This window comes from Octopus bimaculoides, chromosome 5 (genome assembly GCF_046866305.1).
Source record: "Octopus bimaculoides isolate indiv1 chromosome 5, ASM4686630v1, whole genome shotgun sequence".
Classification (NCBI taxonomy): domain Eukaryota; kingdom Metazoa; phylum Mollusca; class Cephalopoda; order Octopoda; family Octopodidae; genus Octopus; species Octopus bimaculoides.
The window spans coordinates 8,778,571-8,800,830 of NC_142932.1; the positions used below are offsets into that span (position 1 = coordinate 8,778,571).

The window sequence follows — 22,260 nt, forward strand, 5'->3', positions numbered from 1 at the left end:
TATATGCACATTTGCACACACACACACACATAAACATACACCTATTTCCAATTATTTGTGTGTGTGTGTAACATAAATACATAGATTTGTTTTGGTATGTATATTTATATCCATTTTCATTTGTGTAAGTGTATACACATATTTGAAGATATATATATATATATATATATATATATACATATATATATATATATATATATATATATATATATATATATAAATAGATAGATAGATATGTGAAGATATATTTATATATAGATATAGATAGATAGATATAAATATATGTATATACATCCATGTGTCTGTGTATACATATAATGTGTGTATGTATATGTGTGAAAGTACATTAATGCATATTCATTGTTGTATAAATACATATCCATATATAGAAATGTATGTTTACAAATATATATATATTTGTTAACATATATATCTATATTTACACACACACACACACACACACACACACACACACACACATATATATATACATATACACACACACATCCATACACACACATATATACACATGAATATACAAGCACACACATATATGAATATACATATACACAAACACTTATTCCATAGCTCATCATGTACATATGTATACTTCATTTCTCCTTTATGATATTCTGAAAACAAATACTGCACAGGTGATGCTCTTAAAGCACTTTATGTTACACCTGTCTTCCTTTGAAATCATAGAGATTCATCTTGGGGAAATTACCATGTTCCGACATATAATAATATTATGTACAGAAGTATCGTTTTAATTGTGTGTCTCTATTTCATTTTCTAATTCTGATTCAATTGTCATCATGGAAAAAAAATGGTAAAACACGCAGAAAATCCCACTTCGTGGACAATGCCTACGACAGTAATAGCATATAATAACTAACAAGGAAGCCTCTACATAGTCGTTTGACTTGCTAGAAATACCACCTAGATTTTTTTTTTTTTTTTTTCTCACACTCTACAGAATATTTTGAAAGGAAACATTGGGTAAGATAGTCTGAGATATGCTGTGTCTGAATAAACAGTAGAATAGTCAAAACTGGCCATAAATCTATTTGAGGTTTAATCTGGTGATATACAACAAAAGCATAATAACAAACATAATAACACTGTGTAACACATTTTTTATCTTCGAGTAGCAACTGTTATTTCCTATTTGCTATACCTAGAAAGCATGTAATATGGCTCATATTTCCTTCAAACTGTAATTTTGTTGCATTTATTCAAACCACAAAGAATCCCTCTCAACACATGGCTGTGATGCTTCCCCACTACTCCTGCTCATGATCAGAGATGCACATGTTGTCAGCCACTAAGGGACATGCTCAATGTGGTTAAGGTCAAGCAACTGACAAGCAAATCTGTGGTATTGAGCAGAACATTTGCTATAACAATATTTCTGCTTCAGCAACTCAATGCTGAATTTGTCTGAAATGTAATGGAAAATAGGTCAGTTTCAAAACATTGATGTCCAAAACACAAAAGCAAAGTTTGAAGAGAATAGTAGTGACTTCCTTTGATTTCTAGATAAAAGCAAATAGGAAATAAATACTTACTGACCAAAGACAAAACAATAGAAAATTTAAAAACTTAAAATTTTGTTACATAGTGGATTAGTGATAAAATTCTTACCTTCAAGGTAAGTTACCATATCTGTTGAAAACACACACATGCATACATTACAATCATTTTTATTTTAGTTCTGATAGTATTGTATATCTTTTATATCTTATTATTTACTTGCTTCAGTTGTTAGGCTGTGACCATGCTGGGGGAGCATCACCTTGAGTAATTTTAGTCAAACAAAACAACCCCAGTACTTTTCGTTTTTTTTTAAGCCTCTAAGTTACAGGGATGCAGACACACAGACACCAGTTGTCAAGCAGTGATGGAGGACAAATACAGACACAAACACACACACACACACACACACACACACACACACATTGCTATGTGTGTGTGTGTGTGTGTGTGTTAATATATATGTATCTCTCTCTCTCTCTCTCTCTCTCTCTCTCTCTCTCTATATATATATATATATATATATATATATATATATATATATATGAAAGAAGGTTTGAAAATGCACTTATTTTTTAAAAATATTTATTTACTTAACCGGTTTCACTTTTTTAGAAAAAGATTACAAAAGTCTTTGAGAATAATAAAAAATGTTAAAAAACAGTCTGAGTATTAAAATGCATATATACATTCTTTGATGATAAAATATATTTAAAGTATAAAGCTTTGTATGAACTTTGTAGTGTTACATACTGATTGTCACACATTCTCTGATATTAAGGTGAAATTGTTAAAAACAGTGTTAAAAACAGTGTATGAAAATACACATATGGAAAAATACATATACATATTCTTATACATATTCTTTGACAATCGAATAAAATTGAGAAGGAACTGACCTGGCCTTTTTCTCTTGTGTATATTGAAGGAATGTTTTACTGTCTTAAGAGACAGTATGACTGGCTAGCTGGGGTGGGAGGGAAGAAGAGTTAAAGAAGATTTTTTTATTTTTGGTTGGTCTGTGACAGTCTGTCATGGTTCACTGGTTTTAACAATTTCACCTTAATATCAGAGAATGTGTGACAATCAGTATGTAACACTACAAAGTTCATACAAAGCTTTATACTTTAAATATATTTTATCATCAAAGAATGTATATATGCATTTTAATACTCAGACTGTTTTTTTAACATTTTTTATTATTCTCAAAGACTTTTGATAATCTTTTTCTAAAAAAGTGAAACCGGTTAAGTAAATAAATATTTTTAAAAAATAAGTGCATTTTCAAACCTTCTTTCATATATATTTCCACTCGTACGGTATTCCACAACTTTACTTTATTGTATATATATATATATATATATATATTAAAACGTAAAATGAAAACAGAACACAAAGGATTCCGCGGTACACGTGTTTCAAGCCTTATACACAAACTGTCGTTGCATCATTATATGAGTATATAATTGACAGAAAGGATGGTTTAAAGCTGTCTTCAGCAGCAAACATTTTCAGTGTGGGGGAGGTAAGTAGTTCTGGATTTGGTGCAGTTTGCGGCTGAAGATAACTTTAAACCATCCTTTCTGTCAATTATATACTCATATAATGATGCAACGACAGTTTGTGTATAAAGCTTGAAACAGGTGTACCACGGAATCCTTTGTGTTCTGTTTTCATTTTACTTTTTAATATATTCTTTCACCTCGGCCACTATCTGGCATATACAGGTGCTTACACTTATCAAGTATTACCTCTAAAATTTACAATACCTATATATATATATATATATATATATATATATATATATATATATATACATTGCTTATTTCTCCTCATCTTTGTTTTTCATGTCAAAGATAATCTAAACAATTCCAAGATTATGGTCAAAGATAATAAGTACAATTCAAGGATAATAGTCAAAAATAATTGCTAGAATTCGAAGATTACAGTCAAGATCAATCACTAAAATTTAAAGATTACTTCAAAGATAATCGAATTAAAAAATTGTTGTCAAAGATAATTACTGGAATTAAGAGTGTAGTCAAAAATAATCCCTAGAATTAAAAGATTATAGTGAAAACAACCACAAGAATTTAAAGATAATGATAAAAGATTATCATTAATTTAAAGATATTGGTAAAAGGTAATTATTAGAATTCCTTGATTATAGTCAAATACTTTACAAGAATTCAAAGATTATGTCATAGATAATCACTAGAATTAAAAGATTGTAGTCAAAGACAATCACAAGAATTCAAATATAATAGTAAAAGATAATTATTGGAATTCCTGGATTATAGTCAAAGATTACTATTAGAATTCATAGATTATGGTCACAGATAATCGCTAGAATCAAAGAATCCTAAAGATAGTCATAAGAATTTTAAAATAATGGAAAAAGATAATTATTATATTCTGTTGTGTCTGGAGAGAGTCATTTTCTTATTGTGCCTTAAAATTTAACACACTCACCGTTAAAATTTCCACTTATTTCTTATTTTTATTTTCCTAAAATTTTCGTTGCGTCTTGCAATCTTTTCAATAGTCTTGACTCTGTCTGTTATTTCAAGACTATTGAAAAGGTTGCAAGACGCAACGAAAATTTTAGGAAAATAAAAATAAGAAATAAGTGAAAATTTTGACGGTGGGTGTGTTAAATTTTAAGGCACAATAAGAAAATGACTCTCCCCAGACACAACAGAATATGCTTCAGCACACGAAATCACATAAAAAATCTTGCAAACCAAATCCAAAAACGAAATATAATTATTATAAATCCTAGATTATAGTTATAAATCATTATTAGAATTCAAAGATAATGGTCTAAGATAATTTTTAGAAATCATAAGTTACCTGGTTGCTCTACTGTTTGTCAGTAACTCACAAATATATGTTTTGTTAGTTTGCTTCTTAGTTTGCCCCTACCACCACCATCAGATCCTCTATAAACAAAGTATGCTTTCTTATATCCAAGAAGAAATACTTCTTGGCTGGTTAGCTGAGTGAAAGCTAAGATAATCTTCTTAACATCATATCTACACTGCATCATAGTCATTCTCCATGACAGACAGCATGCACAGGTTTGAAAAATCTTACTTAAAGTGGCTCTTGAATTACTCCCTACCACCACCATCACGATCACATACCTTATATTGCAACCCTAAATATTAGAGTAATTTGCAGCTTGTGAATACACACACATACATACACACACTGTAAAGTGCTTGACATAGTAAGTAAAAGTCCCTAGCTGGTAACTGGAGGGGGAGGCTGTCCTTTCAACCAATATGCTACTGTGGACGCCACTGGATGACGGACACTGGTGATGGATAATGCTATTCCATGCTTCCTGATCCATAGTGCTGGCTTTAGCATGCTTCATGTTGAGGTACTGCAATTTCAGGTCTTCAATTTGTTTCATCCATGTCTTCTTTGGTGCACTGTGCTAAACTTTCCAGTGGATTGTTGCCACCACAAAACCACTGTAGCCTGTACTGGCATTGTTCTCGAATGTTGTTTAAGATTTGGCTGCATAGACAAACACCAAGGATCTGAAAAAGAGACTGCATTTGGAACACCTCAAGCTTGTTCGGGTCCTGTTTGAGGAAGGTATCAAACTATGGAAACCATGTCAAAGCAGAAAGACGTTATTGTTGCACAACTTTGTCCTCCAAGTAATTGAATTTTCCAAACCATCCGACCCATGCCAACATGGAAAAATGGATGTTAAATGAGGATGAAGATGTGGTGGAGGAAGTGGTGAAGGAGGAAGATAAGAATGGTGGTGTTGGTAGTGGTGGCTGTGGCGGCAGCAGTGGTGGTGGTGAGGAAGTGGAGGAGGATAAATTACCTCGCAATAATTGAATAAATCAAACAGCAGTCACTAAAAGTATTATTTTATATAACTAACTACAATAATTGATAAAATAATTTTGTTGGGACATCATTCTTTAATTTTGGTTTATATTTTCATTTTGTTTTATCAATGCATTTTAAAAAAAATTTATGGTGTTTTTGTTGTTATTTTTTTTTTGTTGCTTTTTTTGGTTTTGTGTTTTGTTTTCAACTTCAAAGTAAATGATATGAACAAAACCAATGAATAGTGCCTGTTTACATTTAAATGCAGTAAATCGGTAAATATTTAATTTTCTATTGCTTCAGCAACACTAATACAGATCTATGTAAACAACTTTCTATTTATTATTATTATTATTATTATTATTATTATATTTATTTCTTTTGATTTTATTTCTAATAACATATATACTCACACACACTCTCTCTCTCACACACACACACACACTCTCACACACACACACACACACACTCACACACACAATTGATGGCTGATTAAAAAATACAATTTGTCTGAAACAAATCAATTTAGTAGTGAAAACAAATGAAGCAAATGTTTTCCTCTTTGCCAATACTGAACTAAAGCAAAATTCCTTGCTCTATAAATTAGATTAGCAAAAACAAAGTAGTGGGTGGGTGTCTACATTTAATAATTGATTACAAGCAGTATCCTATAACCTTTTGTGACTATGTGGCACCACTGAACATTTTTCATCTTTACATAGTGTGACACAACAGTAGTAGTAGTAGTAGTAGTAGTGGTGGTGGTGGTGGTGGTGGTGGTGGTGGTAGGTGGTGGTGGTGGTAGGTGGTGGTGGAGGTGGTGGTTGTGGAGGTGGTGGTGGTGGTGGTGGTGGTGATGGTAGTGGTGGTGATGGTAGTGGTGGTGGTTGTGGTGGTGGTGGTGGTAGTGGTAGTAGTAGTGGTGGTGGTGGTAGTGGTAGTAGTAGTAGTAGTAGTAGTAGTAGTAGTAGTAGCATTAACAACAGCAGCAGCTGCTGTTGTTGTTGCTGTTGTTGCTACCCAGGTTAAGAAGATTAGGAATTAAAAGCATTTCAGGCTGGGACTGATAAAGTTCTATTGAACCGGGGTCAATAAAATAAGTACCAGTTGAGTGCTGGGGGAGTCGATGTAATCAACTTATCTCCTCCTCCCGAAATTGGTGGCCTTCTACCAAAATTTGAAATCATTATTAGGGCAGCAAGCTGATAGAATCATTAGAGTGTCACAAAAAATGCATTGCAGTATTCAGGCACTTTACATTCTAAGTTCAAATCACACCAAGGTCACCTTTGCATTTCATTCCTCTCGGGTTGATAAAATAAAGGGCCAGTGAAGAACTGGGTCAACAGAGTTGACAAACACCCTAAACCCACTCAAAATTGCTGGACCAGTGCCTAAATCATCATTATCATATGTTTGTATCTCTCTTTCTCTCAGAGTGTTAGAAATTGGTGTAGTCAATACCTAAAACAAGTCAATATGTCATGATAGTGCTTCTATGGCTCCTTTAGAAGTTGAGGTACAAGACAAGATAAGCAAAGTAATACTTGTAACTTCAGATATGCAGTACTCCAATGTTCTCTGGACTCATGCTTCAAAGCAGTCAAGATATACTGCATTCACTTTGCTGCTCTGTCTATAGAATATATTTGTAAATTCTGGTGGCAGACAGTACATACAGTTGTCTAGGCAGTTAACAACTCAACTCAGTAGTAAACCATTGTGGATGCACGCCAACGAAGAGTCTCATATGTGATCATGAAACCAGCTAAATGTAGCAGCTAAATCTCTCTTATAGTATACCATGAAGAACATAATGGATAATGTGGTTGTAGATGCCTGATGTGGTTCTAGATGCCTGGATGGACATTGTTGGAATGCATTTGATCATAGATGTTCTTAATCAGGGTTAACTGAGGTGAAACAACAACAGCAATGTTGTGATATTGAGTTTACCATTTCGATATATTTTTCCTTGATGGATTGTTCTTCAAATAACTGCCACCTGCACATAGGTATCCTCTCTTTGCTGACAGTATTTTGTGTATTCTCTGACTATCTTCAATCCTCAAGAACGGTAATATACCCAGCTCACTGTAAGCAGGTTTTAATCAAAGAAAATATCACCTTTTAGCATAAAACTTTACATAGGCACAGGAGTGGCTGTGTGGTAAGTAGCTTGCTTACCAACTACATGGTTCCGGGTTCAGTCCCACTGCGTGGCACCTTGGGCAAGTGTCTTCTTCTATAGCCTCGCGCCGACCAAAGCCTTGTGAGTGGATTTGGTAGACGGAAACTGAAAGAAGCCCATCGTATATATATATATATATATATATATATATATATATATATCTATATATATATATATATATATGTTTGTGTGTCTGTGTTTGTCCCCTCCCACATTGCTTGACAACCGATGCTTGTGTGTTTACGTCCCTGTAACTTAGCTGTTCGGCAAAAAGAGACCGATAGAATAAGTACTAGGCTTACAAAGAATAAGTCCTGGGGTCGATTTGATTCAACTAAAGGCGGTGCTCCAGCATGGCCGCAGTCAAATCACTGAAACAAGTAAAAGAGAGAGTAAAGAGAGAGAGTACTTTACAGTGACAGATACAAGTGCTCCATTGCTCAGCTGATCATGACATTACTCCAAGTTTACATCATACCACAGCATATTCAGCACTTGGTCTCTGGGATTTCAAATGCTTGATTTTTGAATTCCCTTGAGGCATGACTCTAGCCAATAAATCTTGATTCATGATGTGAAAGCTTTTCTTAGTTTTTGTTGATGTTCTTAGGTCAAAAGCAGAGGATTTGGTGGAGTGAGAAATTTTCTGAAGAGATAGCAAAGGAGATGTGTTTATCATCTTAGCAAAACACCTCTCTAGGACTGATCAAATAAATGTCAGTTTCATGATGGGATTGATTCAGTTGACTCATACCACCCAGCTCTAAAATTTGCCTTCATGTTTAAAGAAGTAATTACTGAAAAATGTGATAGGTTACTGTTTTTATCTCAATCACAAAGATAATTTTCATCATCATCATCATCATCGTTTAACGTCCGCCTTCCATGCTAGCATGGGTTGGACGATTTGACTGAGGACTGGTGAAACCGGATGGCAACACCAGGCTCCAATCTGATTTGGCAGAGTTTCTACAGCTGGATGCCCTTCCTAACACCAATTTTATCAGTTGAAAATAAATCACCAGTGTTATGATTGTCCTGCAGAGATCTTTCATGACAATTTACTAGCAGTAAATGCAATGAAACTCAAGTCAATGAGGGAACCCCTATACAATCAAACTTCATGCTAGAAATAGCAGCTACATTTTCATTGGCTTTTATTTGTTGTCTTAAAAAACGCAACAGGACATATTTGATCTCTCAATATACTATACCTGAAACAAAAAGACAAGATGATCACAACTGGAATTGTGTTACTCATACGTCTGCTTGATCAGACCTAACTTGTAGCTAAACAACAGCAGCATACTTAATTTAAAGTCTTGCTTTGGGAGAGTATGTTGACTAAATGAGAAAGAACACTTCAAGCAACAGGTGAATTTAGTTTCAAATCTTTCTATAGTTTTATATGGTCTGACATGAAATATTCTAAAATCAAGGCCTCAAGATTCAATAATACAGGAAGCATCACAGTTTCTGAATTATGTTAATTGTATACCGATGTTTAGTTACACAATTTTTTTTTTTTTTCCCAGTTTCAGGTTAAAAGTCCAAACTGAAGAAATAAACATCCAAACCAACACCATTGTATTTGGACAAATTTCTCAAAGATTTCCATATAAAGACAAGCAAAATGCTTAGCGGCATTTTGTCCATCTTTACATTCTGAGTTCAAATTCTACCAAAGTCGGCTTTGCCTTTCATATTTTCAGGGTCGATGAAATAAGTATCAGTTGAGCACTGGGGTCGAGGTAATTGACCAGCCCCTCCCACAAAATTTCAGGTCTTGTGCCTATGATAGAACAGATTATTAATATGGAACAAGGCAGTGAGCTGGTAGAGTTGTTAACACACCAGACAAAATGTTTAGTGATATTTTGTCCATCCCAACATTCTGAGTTCAAATTCTGCTCATGTTTTTTTTGCCTTTCGTCCTTTTGGGATCAATAAAATAAGAACCAGTTGGGTACTGAAATAGATGTAACCCTTCCCTAAAATGTTTCAAGCCTTGTGCCTATGACAGAAAGGATTAACATGGAATAAGGCAGTGAGTTGGCAGTATCATTAGAGCATCAGACAAGAACACCATCAAGTACTTTTTCTAGCTCTTAACATTATGAGTTCAAATCTCACTAGTGTCGCCTTTGCCTTTTATCTTTCAAAAGTCCATAAATTGAAGTATTATTCAAGAGCTGGAAACAGTTTTATTTGACTGACCACTTTTCCTAAATTTCTGGCTCTTTGCTTATGTTAGAAATGATTAATTATTATCATGTATTAAAGGGCAAGCAATCATTAGCATGCCAGGCGAAATGCTTAACAGTATTTTTTGTCTGTCTTCACATTCTGAGATCAAATTCTGCTTAGGTTGACTTTGCCTTTCATCCTTTGAGGATCAATAAAATAAGTACTAGTTGAGTACTGGGGTCGATGTAATTAACTAGTTCACTCCTTTTTAGTTGAAGAAATCAACCCCAGGACCTAGTCTTTGTGAGTCAAGTACTTATTCTATCAGCCTTCTTTTGCCAAACTACTTAGTCACAGGGACGCAAACACACCAACATCAGTTGTCAAACAATGGTGGGGTGTCAAACAGAGACACAAAGACACACATACATAAATATATACATATACTTATGGCCTTTTCTAGCTTACAGCCATATCATGCTGAAAGCACCAGTTCTCGTCTGATCAACAAAGTTAAGCAACATTGAACCTAGTGAATTCTTAGATGGGTGACCACTTGGGAAACATAGGTGCTGTAAGCATCTCATACTTTCCGTCCAACCCATGCCAGCATGGAAAACGGACGTTAAATGATGATGATGATGATATATTATATACGACGGGCTTCTTTCAGTTTCCGTCTACCAAATCCACTCACAAAGCTTTGGTTGGCCCAAGGCTATAGTAGAAGACACTTGCCCAAGGTTTCATACTGTGGCACTGAACCCAGAAACAAGCTTCTTACCACACAGCCACACCTGTATATATATATATATATATATATATATATATATATATATATATATATATATATATACACATACACACACACATATATATATATATACACACGACAGGCTTCTTTCAGTTTCCATCTATCAAAACCACTTACATGACTTTGATTGGCCTGAGGCTATAGTAGAAGACACTTGCCTGAGGTGCTATGCTGTGGGACTGAACCTGGAATTATGTGGTTGAGAAGCAAGCTTCTTACCACACAGTCACACCTGCGACTATGTCTATATGCTCCAAATGTCTTGCTTTGGAATGGGTTTTGTTATGTTGTATCTGAGGTTACTTCAGTGTTTCATTAGTATATTGTTGCAGAATATATGAGTTGCGTTATTTCATTGGGTGATAATTGTCTGGAGTATGTGTTTATGTGTTATGTTATGTATTTAAGTCGCAGATGGTGGTTTTATAGAATATATGTTATATAGGTTGCATTGTATTATTGGGTGTCAATTGTGTAAAAAAACGTGCTGAGTAACTTTATTGGTCGGGTATAAAATGTGTTATATTATTGGGTGTTGATTAAGTAAAATTCATATTGTGCATTGAGTTACTTGTTGGGTAGCAATTGTGTTATTGTTTCTATAAAGAAAGAATTGTTATTGCTATTGTTGTTGTTGTTGCTGCTGCTATTATTATTATATCTGCAATATAAAATGGCAAGATAAGATATCAAATACCAAATATTTTTTTTAAATGTGATATCTCCAGTATTGAAAGCATGCTGTTGAAAATTCAGAGCAGATGGGTAAGACATGTTGTTTGAATGCAAGGAGATTGCATTCTGAAAACTGTTTTGTATAGCCAACAAGTAGAGGGATTCTACATTAAAAGAGGACCCCTGCTAAGGTATAGGGATTAGTTGAAGCAATCACTAACATCCCTACAGCTTCATTTAATGTCTTGTGGAAAATTACCGTCTAGGTTGGTCTGAATGGTGTAAAATATGTCATGATGCATCTAAATAATTTGAGTTGAAGAAAAAGAACAATAAAAGAATTATATCTTGCAATCAGTAGACACATTTGTCCAATCCCAGGCAAAATCAGAACCATTGTCCCCATTGTGACTCCATAACACTGTGACTCTAATTACATTCATGCATCCATTGCAAATAGATGCAGCTTCTTTTCTTTAATCCATTTCTTTTTTTACTATTTTTTTTAATCCTTTCCTTTAAACACTCATACATCGAAATCAACAGGAGTGGCCATCATTGTCATTGTTGTTGTTGGTGTTGCTGTTGCTGCAGTACAATCATTAACCTATCAGACCAAATGTTTCACAATATTTCTTTTGTATTCAAATTCTACCAATGGCCAACTTGGCATTTTATGTTTTTTCAGGGTTGATAAAATAAAGTATCAGTTGAACACTGGCATCGATGTAATCAATTTGCTCTTCTTCTAAAACTGTTGGCCTTGTGCTCAAATTTGAAACCGTTGTTGTTGTTAACATATCAGACAAAATGTTTCAAAAAATTTCTAATTTTTTGTGTTCTGAGTTCAAAGTTCTGCCAAGGTCAACTTTGCCTTTTATCCTTCTTGAAGGTTGATAAAGTAAATACCTGTTGAGTGTCGGAGTCGATATAATAAACTTAACCCTTTCCCTTCAACTGCTGGCCTTGCATCAAAATTTGAAGCCATCGTTAACATCATCATAATTATTGTTACTATTGTTGGCAGAACCATTAGAATGCTGTGCAAAATGCTTAGCGATATTTCGTCTGCCACTACATTCTGAGTTCAAATTCCATCAAAGTCAGTTTCGTTTTTCATTTTTTCAGGGTTGATAAATTAGGTACCAGTTGAGCACTGGGATTAATATAATCGACTTACCCCCTCCCCTAAATATCAGGCCTTGTACTTATAGTAGAAAGGATTATTATTATTATGTTGCTTTTTTTTCTTCTTTCTTCAAATTTTCTTCCATTTCTCGCCGAGTGTTTTCCGTACACCTAGGGCAGAGAAGTTCATTGTATGCATTCCCAGTTTACACATGCAAATTCACAGGTAAAATATGTATTTAAAAAAAATTAATAAATAAATAAATTCATGAATGGATGTTGTTTTCACAGCGATAATGCTCTTCTCAGTACATGAGTTGTTCCAGTTAACATGATTTTTTGCACTTCCTGTAGGGATGGTAATCCTGGTGTCATTTTCAAATAGGTTTCAGTACCTTTTTTTTATCATTCCTAGAGATCCTACAATCACTGGTACGGTAGTTGCCTAGAGGTGCCACATTTTTCAATTTCTATTAGCAAGTCTTTATATTTACTGATCTTGTCAAATTCTTTTGCCGCTATATTATGATCGCAACGAATATTCACGTCAATTGATAAACACATCTTCTTTATCTGATCTTTTATAATAATATCCGGTTTATTAGCTTTTATAGTTTTGTCAGTATGTACGGGGAAGTCCCAGAGAATTATTATTGTTATTATTATTATTATTATTATTATTATTATTATTATTATTATTATTATTTAAGACAGCAGTCTGCCAGAATTGATAATATGTGGGAACAAAATGCTTAGCAGCAATTCTCTCAGTGCCTTATGTTCTGAGTTCAAATTCCACCAAGGTTGACTTTGCTTTTCATCCTTTCAGGGTTGATAAAATAAGTACCAGTTGAGCACTGGGATTCATATGATCAACTAGCCCCTTCCCCCAAAATTTCAGGCCTTATACCTATGGGGAGCTGACAGAAAAGACAGCAAGTTGGCAGAGTTATTCGCAAACCAGGTGAAATGCTCAGCAGTATTTTGTCAGCTGCTATGTTCTGAGTTCAAATTCCGCTGAGGTCAACTTTGCCTTTCGTCCTTTCGGGGTCGATGAAATAAGTACCACTTATGCACTGGAGTTTATGTAATCAACTAGCTCAACCCCAAAATTTCAGGCTTTGTATCTATAGTAGAAAGAATTATTATTTTTTATGTCCTTTTATATTCTAATTGACAACTTTTACTTGCAATGTCTGTATGTTCCTAAAGAGAAAACTCTTATGTCTGTTTTTGTTTTTTTTTTTGTTTTGTTTTTGTTTTCTGCATGTGTACTCTACAAAGCTTAAAGTGCAGTTAAATGAGGACCCAAAAGACAATTAACAAAGGTGATTACCTGAAATGTGGTACATGCAAATCTAGAAACCCAGTTTTCAGTGATGCAGCGATAGTAATTAGAGACTGTCAAATCTTTCTGTATTATGTTTATAATAGATTTAGCAGAAGAGGAAAACATTCCCCATTATTAACTTGTTTATTATATTCATCAATAGATCTGTTGTTGTAAACAGCCAGGACTATTTCTCTAGACAGTAAATATAACTAACTGCTGATTTTCAACACTACACTACTACACATGCACATCTCTCTCTCTCTCTCTCTCTCTCTCTCTCTCACACACACACACACACAGACACACACACACACACACTTACGCACGACCACATAAACATATAATAGATTTCACATCATACAATTCTCACACAGAACCTGGTGGCATATATATAGTCAGACATCTGCACAGATATATATGTACACATGCACACACATACACTCATATACATAGGTACACAGCTACCACTGACATATATACATTGAGACAGACACTATGATGTGCACAACACACACACACAAATATAAATATATGCACCCATGCATCTATCATAAGCACAACACACAAACACACACACTTATGTATACGTACATTCATACATACAAACAGATAAGTATATGTTCACACTGAAACACAATCACACACCCACATATATACATACCCACACACATATCCATATATGTATACACATCACATGTATATGCATAGACATACAAACTCATGCGCACACAGGCAGGTGTCTGCAATTCACATACATAAACTGAAACAAATACACGCCAAGAGACATCCACATGCAGACATTATGCATACATATAACGCATACTTACCTGTACATCTTGTACACTAACACACACACTAGCATCACAAAGACAAGCATCTTCCAGACACTCTTACACATATACACACATTTATATGCCCACACAAAGACAAAGGTCTACCATGAACACACACAGTCATACACACGCTTACACACACAAATGTACTTACCTGCTCATGTTCTTTTATTTCTTGTGTGTATTGGCCTATAATAGTTTAAATGGAACATTAATGGCACCAAGGTTACCAGTCTCAGAGGGACTCTCTTCCTCCAGACTTAACATGTGAAAAAGCAAAAAATAACTATCATGCATATGATCTTGTACATGAGCTCACACACATACACTGAGATAGACCTCTATCATTGATAACACACACACCACACACAAACATACACACACACACACACACATACACACATCTAATATATATGCTCATTATTATTATATAGCATGCCTTGGGCATAAAAATCTAGTGAAGACCTCCCCCCACTCTCTGGTTTAACCACACCCAATTACTGCCTACAAGGTAACTCATCTTGGTCACAAATACAAGATTGTTACAGTCCAGTGAGGGAATTATTCTTTTGTTTTATTTTTGCCTCGTCATTGACTTCATAAAAGTTATTTACCCACTAATACTGCATAAATGCCACCCCCTCATGATCTTTCTGCATGTCAGCTGAATCAATGGGTGGTAAGCTACCCCTAATTAACAACAGTCAATTAGAGGTAGCTCCCCCCCCCCCCGCTCGAAAGTAATAATTTTCCTCAGAGCTTTTTAAGTAATTCCATACTAGACCAGTTACAACCCACGTTAATAATGATTGTACGTACTATGCATCTCTCACCAAGGCGGAGACAGTAAGTATGCTACTAGTGACCTGTTAGGTGAGATCCTTAAGAGAGTCTTATGATTACTACTTGGAAGATAAGAAAATTAATCAGAATGGAGAAACTAAAGGAATTTACTGGTTCTTCCTCAGGCTCTGTGTTACCAGATGGAAGAACAGCGGAGGAACACAGACTGAAGAAGGATGTGTATTATAGAGAAGTCATGAAAATGATAAAGGGTTTCAGGTCAACAAACTACCAAGAACACTATACTAAGAAGACACATAGGAGTCATGACTTATATGGGACAAGCTTCCTTAGAGTGTTAGAAACTAACAGATCAAAATACTTGCATGATAGGAGTTCTTTGTCTGAAGATTTCTCTCTCAGTTTGTTCACTTCATGTGTTTCTACTTACCTACTAGGATGCCAACCAGTGTCAAGTAAGCTCATGACCAACTGCCTGGAGGTAAAGCCTTTCAGCATCATAGGCACATGTATATGCCCCAACAACAAAAATTGATGATGGACACTGAAGAATTCTATAATGAACTTCAACATGTCATCAACAAGATAGACATTAAAGATTTACTAATCATACAAGGTGATAGACTACCAAGGAGGAGAGAGATACGCAAGGTGTCTTTTACCACTTTGATAGTGGCACTAACTTCTGCAAAGATCCCTGGTTTGTCAAGGTGGTGGTTGATGGGCATTTCCCAAAATTTCTCCACAACTGTTGAATCTACCAGGGTACGCCTACATTGTAATTGGCCCACAAATGGCTTCAAGAACCCCAGCTGACTTACCCTGGAACTGCAGAGCACTTAGCTACCATTTATGGCTGCGGGTACATCTAAAGGAAATCTTCATTGAAGAGAGGCTGTGTTTTGGTAGAGAAAACTTGTACACAGGGTTGCTTCCTAGTTCACCATTTGGACTAACCAGTCACAGCTATAAGTAAGTGTATTGCAAGTACTGTTGCATTAGGTACACCACATCACCCTCTGTGTGATGTGGTGTGCACCACACACACACACTCATACACTAAATACAAATGCATATATATATATTCAAAATGCTGGTGTTTTAATGGTGGCAGCTGATGAAGGATATGTTCTCTATGTAGCCTGCTTGTTTGTTGTACCTTGTTTATCATTTTGTCCATGTTCTTTTGCAACATCATGTACCCAGATATGTATCTATATGTACATGTAGATGAAAGTATGTACATACATGTACATATATATGCATATACTCATATATTGTTTATATATACACTGCTTTTCCTCTTCCCAGGCTACAGGCCCACACCCCCAACACCCATACTGTTAGGATTGGCACTCTCAACGTCGGCACGCTGAAAGGTAGATCTGGTGAAATTGTTGAGATGCTTGAACGGAGATGCGTAGATATGTGCTGCATCCAGGAAGTAAGATGGAGAGGAGGTTCTGCAAGGTTCCTCACAGGCAAAGAACACAGGTACAAGATTTTCTGGGCAGGGAACACTGACGGGGTCGGGGGCGTAGGAATACTTCTAGCGGAGAAATGGGTGGATAAGGTAATCGAGGTCGTTAGAGTAAGTGACAGAGTACTTAAGATCAGACTAGTGCTTCATCATAGATTAGCTACTGTCATCTCAGCCTATGCACCTCAACCTGGGCTACCAGATGGTCTGAAAGACCAATTCTATGACACCCTCTTGCAAACTACCTCGTCGACGAGTGACAGGGACCTTCTCTTTGTGGCTGGAGACTTCAACGGTCATGTCGGACGTCGTGCTGGGGGCTTCCATGGCATACATGGAGGCTATGGCTTCGGTTCCCGCAACGAGGAGGGAACCAGACTGCTGGAGTTCTGTGATGCAACCAATCTTATGGTCTGCAATACCAACTTCAGGAAACCTGCCAGTCACCTAGTCACCTACCGCTCCGGCAGACACTCTAGCCAAATCGACTACATCCTCGCCAGAAATAGGGAAAGAGGGCGGCTTATAAATGCCAAAACCTACCCTGGCGAAGAATGTACCCCACAACATAGATTAGTAGTTAGCGACTTTGGGATCAAGGCAAAATGGGTGCCCAGAATTAGACAGGCTTGGAGAAGAAGGGTGTGGAAGCTTAAAGACCCTGCAAACGGACAGAGACTTAGAGACAAGTTACTTGAAGCATTTAACGAAATAGAAGGGGATATAGCATCATACAACGTGGAAGACAATTGGAGATTTCTGCGGGACAACCTGTTGAAAGCCACCGACCAGATTTGTGGGTGGTGTAAGGTCCCCTCCCAACCCAGAGTAACGTGGTGGTGGAACAAGGAGGTAGACAGGGCTATTAGACAAAAGAAACAAGCTTGGAAGGACTGGAAGAACGGTGGTAGCAGGGAATTGTACCAATGTGCCAGAAGGGAGGCTAGGCGACAGGTTTATTTAGCCAGAGGGGAAGCAGATAAGGAAAGATTTGCCAATGTTCTGCGCCGTGAGGACCAAAGACTCGAGGTATTTCGGGTTGCAAGACAGTGTAGGAGAGAGAATAGTGATGTCGTAGGAGAGAAATGTGTTCGCATGGATGATGGTACGCTTGCATTAAATGAGGATGCAAAGAAAGAGGTCTGGAGATGCCACTACGATAGATTGCTTAATAAAGAGAATGAATGGGAGAAAGAGAGCCTGCCTTATGTCGACCCAATAGAGGGACCAGCTATCCGAGTTGATAGTACCAGGGTAGATAAAGCAATTAAGAGTATGAAGACCGGGAAAGCCCCCGGCCCATCAGGAATCACTGCAGAGATGCTCAAAATATCTGGCAGTGTTGGCTATAGCCTAGTCACCCGTATTACGAACCAGGTGATACACGAAGGAGTCATACCCTATGACTGGTGTAGCAGCATCATAGTCAACTGCTACAAAGGTAAAGGGGACGCTTTAGATACAAATAATTACAGAGGCATCAAGCTGTTAGATCAGGTTATGAAAGTTACAGAGAGGGTCATAGCCCAACTAATTAGGGAGCGAATCAATTTAGATGAGATGCAGTTTGGGTTCGTGCCAGGTAAAAGCACTACTGATGCCTTATTTCTAGTGAGACAGTTGCAAGAGAAATACCTAGCCAAGGATAAACCTCTGTACCTGGCTTTCGTTGACATGGAGAAAGCCTTTGACAGGGTCCCCCGATCCCTTATCTGGTGGTCAATGAGGAAACTTGGGATAGAAGAATGGCTAGTGAGAGCTGTGCGAGCCATGTACAGAGATGCGGCCAGTAAGGTGAGGGTTGGAAATGAGTACAGCAATGAATTCCGGGTAGAGGTAGGGGTCCACCAAGGTTCCGTCCTCAGCCCCCTATTATTTACCATAGTCCTCCAGGCAATCACAGAGGAGTTCAAGACAGGTTGCCCCTGGGAGCTCCTCTATGCTGATGACCTTGCCCTAATTGCGGAGTCACTATCAGAACTAGAGGAGAAGTTTCAGGTGTGGAAGCAAGGTCTAGAATTGAAGGGCCTTAGAGTCAACCTAGCTAAAACCAAAATCCTAATAAGTAGGAAGGTAGATAAAACACAAACCCCTTCAGGTAGATGGCCCTGCTCAGTATGTAGAAAAGGAGTAGGTAGTAACTCTATAAGATGTACCCGGTGCAAGCTATGGACACATAAGAGGTGCAGCAACATCAAAGGCAGGTTAACTAGCAAGTTAGTTTTTGTTTGTGGCAGATGTTCAGGTGCAATAAAGACTGCAAACAAACAGGAAACAACTTCTATCTCATTCCAGGGTGAAAAACTAGAGGTAGTCGATAGCTTCCGCTATCTGGGCGACCAAGTTAGTAGTGGGGGTGGGTGCGCTGAAAGTGTAGCTGCTAGAATAAGAATAGCCTGGGCAAAGTTTAGAGAGCTCTTACCCCTGCTGGCGACAAAGGGACTCTCACTCAGAGTAAAAGGCAGACTGTATGACGCATGCGTACGAACAACCATGCTACATGGCAGTGAAACATGGGCTGTAACTGCTGAGGACATACGTAAGCTCGCAAGGAATGAAGCCAGTATGCTCCGTTGGATGTGTAATGTCAATGTGAATACCCGTCAGAGTGTAAGTATCTTGAGAGAAAAGCTGAACATTAGAAGCATCAGTTGTGGCGTGCAAGAGAGACGATTGCGCTGGTATGGACATGTGGTGAGAATGGAGGAGGATAGCTGCGTGAAAAAGTGCCACACCCTAACAGTTGAGGGAACCCGTGGAAGAGGTAGGCCCAGGAAGACCTGGGCTGAGGTGGTGAGGCAAGACCTTCGTACATTGGGCCTCACCGAGGCGATGACTACGGACCGAGACCTTTGGAAATGGGCTGTGCGTGAGAAGACCCGGCAAGCCAAGTAAGATCGTTGCCAGTGCCCCTGGACTGGTTCTTGTGCGGGTGGCACATGAGATGCACCATTTTGAGCGTGGCCGTTGCCAGTACCGCCTGACTGGCTCCTGTAGGATTTTCGAGCGAGATCGTTGCCAGTGCCCCTGGACTGGCTTGTGCGGGTGGCACATAAAAGACACCATTTCGAGCGTGGCCGTTTTCGTGCGGGTGACACGTAAAAGCACCCACTACACTCTCTGAGTGGTTGGCGTTAGGAAGGGCATCCAGCTGTAGAAACTCTGCCAAATCAGACTGGAGCCTGGTGTTGCCATCCGGTTTCACCAGTCCTCAGTCAAATCGTCCAACCCATGCTAGCATGGAAAGCGGACGTTAAACGATGATGATGATATATACATACACATGCACTCACTCATTGCCATAATACTTGGGCATCTTTGGAAATTTAAAATCCAAACAAACAACAGATCACATTTGTTCTTTAACAGGCTTTCATTTATAACATGTTTGTATCTGTGCTTAATGTGTGGGGGGGGGGGGGGGTGCACGTGCACACCATTTCTTTACCTGATCTTTTTATTTACCAATCTATCTGTTTATTCATTTGTCAAAATGCTTTGTGACAGCAGAATCATTGTTCTCAACACTCGAAAATAAAACAAAAACAAAACATGGGCCACACACTGCACATCACAAACACACACACACACAAAGCACAATACACACACACACACACACATGTACATATATACACAAAAGTATACTTGCTGAATGAAAGAGAAAGAAGTTGATACTAAATGTTAGCATTGATTCAAAAGAAAGCAACACTAGCTGCAGTCGTACTCTTTTGTGTTCTAGAAAGTTCTTTCTTCAATTAATTTTCGACTGAGAAATATCTTCATTATTATAGTGAGTTGAAGAGCAAAGATGTATTACACACATTCTATAGCCTTTGTTGTTGTAAGTATATATATATATATATATATATATATATATATATTATATATCTTCATTGACTGGAAATAGAGTAAACTAATTTTGACAGACTGTTAAATATGTAGATAAACATCTTTTTTTTGTATGTAATTAAACACACATATATACATTTACATTGGAGTGTACAAATAAGAATACTCAATAGAAACAAGTAGAGTATATATATCCCTTTACTATATATGCTGAGAATATTCTTCAATATAACTAAACTTTCTCTTTTCCAATCCTCAGACAATGAACAAAAATATTCTCATTGTAAGAGGGTCAGTGATACGAAACTACTACTTGCACAATGAAGGCATATTCTAATATTCATAGCTTATAATAATACATGCAGTATTCCCACACCATCTTCCTCTCTCTGTCTCTCTCTTTTTTCAACTAGGGAAGCCATGTGTTCCTTTGTTCAAGACATCTGTTCCTGTCGTCTATCATACTTTCATGTTCTTCTTCTACATTATACCCCACTCAATGAAGAGTCTTGTTTTGTTGTGAGTACATGGTGACCTCTGGTGCCACAAAAGAAAGCACTCAGCACACTCTGTAAAGTGATTAGCATTAGGAAAGGCATCCAGCTGTAGAAACCAAACCAAAGCAGACATTGCAGTTTGGTGCAGCCCACTGGCTCATGGATTCCTGTTGAACCACCCAACCCATGCCAGCATGAACAAAGGGACATTAAAAGATGAGGTGGGGGTGTGGGGGTGGAGGAGGAGGTAATAGTGTATAAAGAAAAGTATTGTATGAAGAAAAGTAAAGGATATGCAATTAAAAGATATAAAATAATTTTAAAAAAATATATATATATATATAAAAACAAAAGTAAATGAGTATATGCATATATACGTACAGGTATGTGCATACCGACATCCACCTGTATGTATAGGTGCATATCTGGGTACAGGACATTGCAAACAAACGTAGACGAGAACACACGAGCCACATAGAGAACATTCTACTTCATCAGCTACCCACGTTTTAACACCGGCGTTTCGACGAGCTTCGGGCAGGACGCAACGTTAAAACGGCTCGTCCCATGGATCGCAGATTAAATCTGTATACGCAAATTAAATCTAGCCATGGAGGAATGTAGTGGCGGACAAAAAACAAGACAGGAAAACAAACAGAAAAGGCTTTACGGCCAGACGAGAAAAATTATGTGTGTATGAACGCGATGAGGCACGGAACCGAGAGAGACAAAGTGGTGGCGTGTGTTACTTGGCGAAAGCCAAGGAAGGAAAGGATTATTGACCGGAAGCATGTGACCATGCCGGTGTAAAGGGAAGAGAGAGAGTGGTAGAGGGAGAAAGAGAGGGAGGAAGTAGAAGAATGGTGAGCAACGAGAGGAAAAAAAAAAAGAGGAAATACGAGGGGGAAAAAAGAGATACGTAGTAGTAACAGAGGAAGAACAAGAGGGGTAAGGCGAGATACGTAGTAGTACAGAGGAAGAACAAGAGGGGTAAGGCGAGATACGTAGTAGTATAGAGGAAGAACGAGGGGGGGGGGGAGAAAGGAAAGAGATAGAGTAGCGTCGGAGGATAAGT

General features: G+C 37.3%; 1 protein-coding gene and 1 pseudogene across 1 annotated transcript in view; both read left to right on the forward strand.

The window, feature by feature from the left end:
• The window catches only part of LOC106882259 (uncharacterized), a 229,345-nt gene that overhangs the window by 173,063 nt on the left and 34,022 nt on the right, over positions 1 to 22,260 (forward strand). The window lies entirely within an intron of this gene.
• On the forward strand, positions 10,235 to 10,353 carry LOC128247972 (5S ribosomal RNA; annotated as a pseudogene).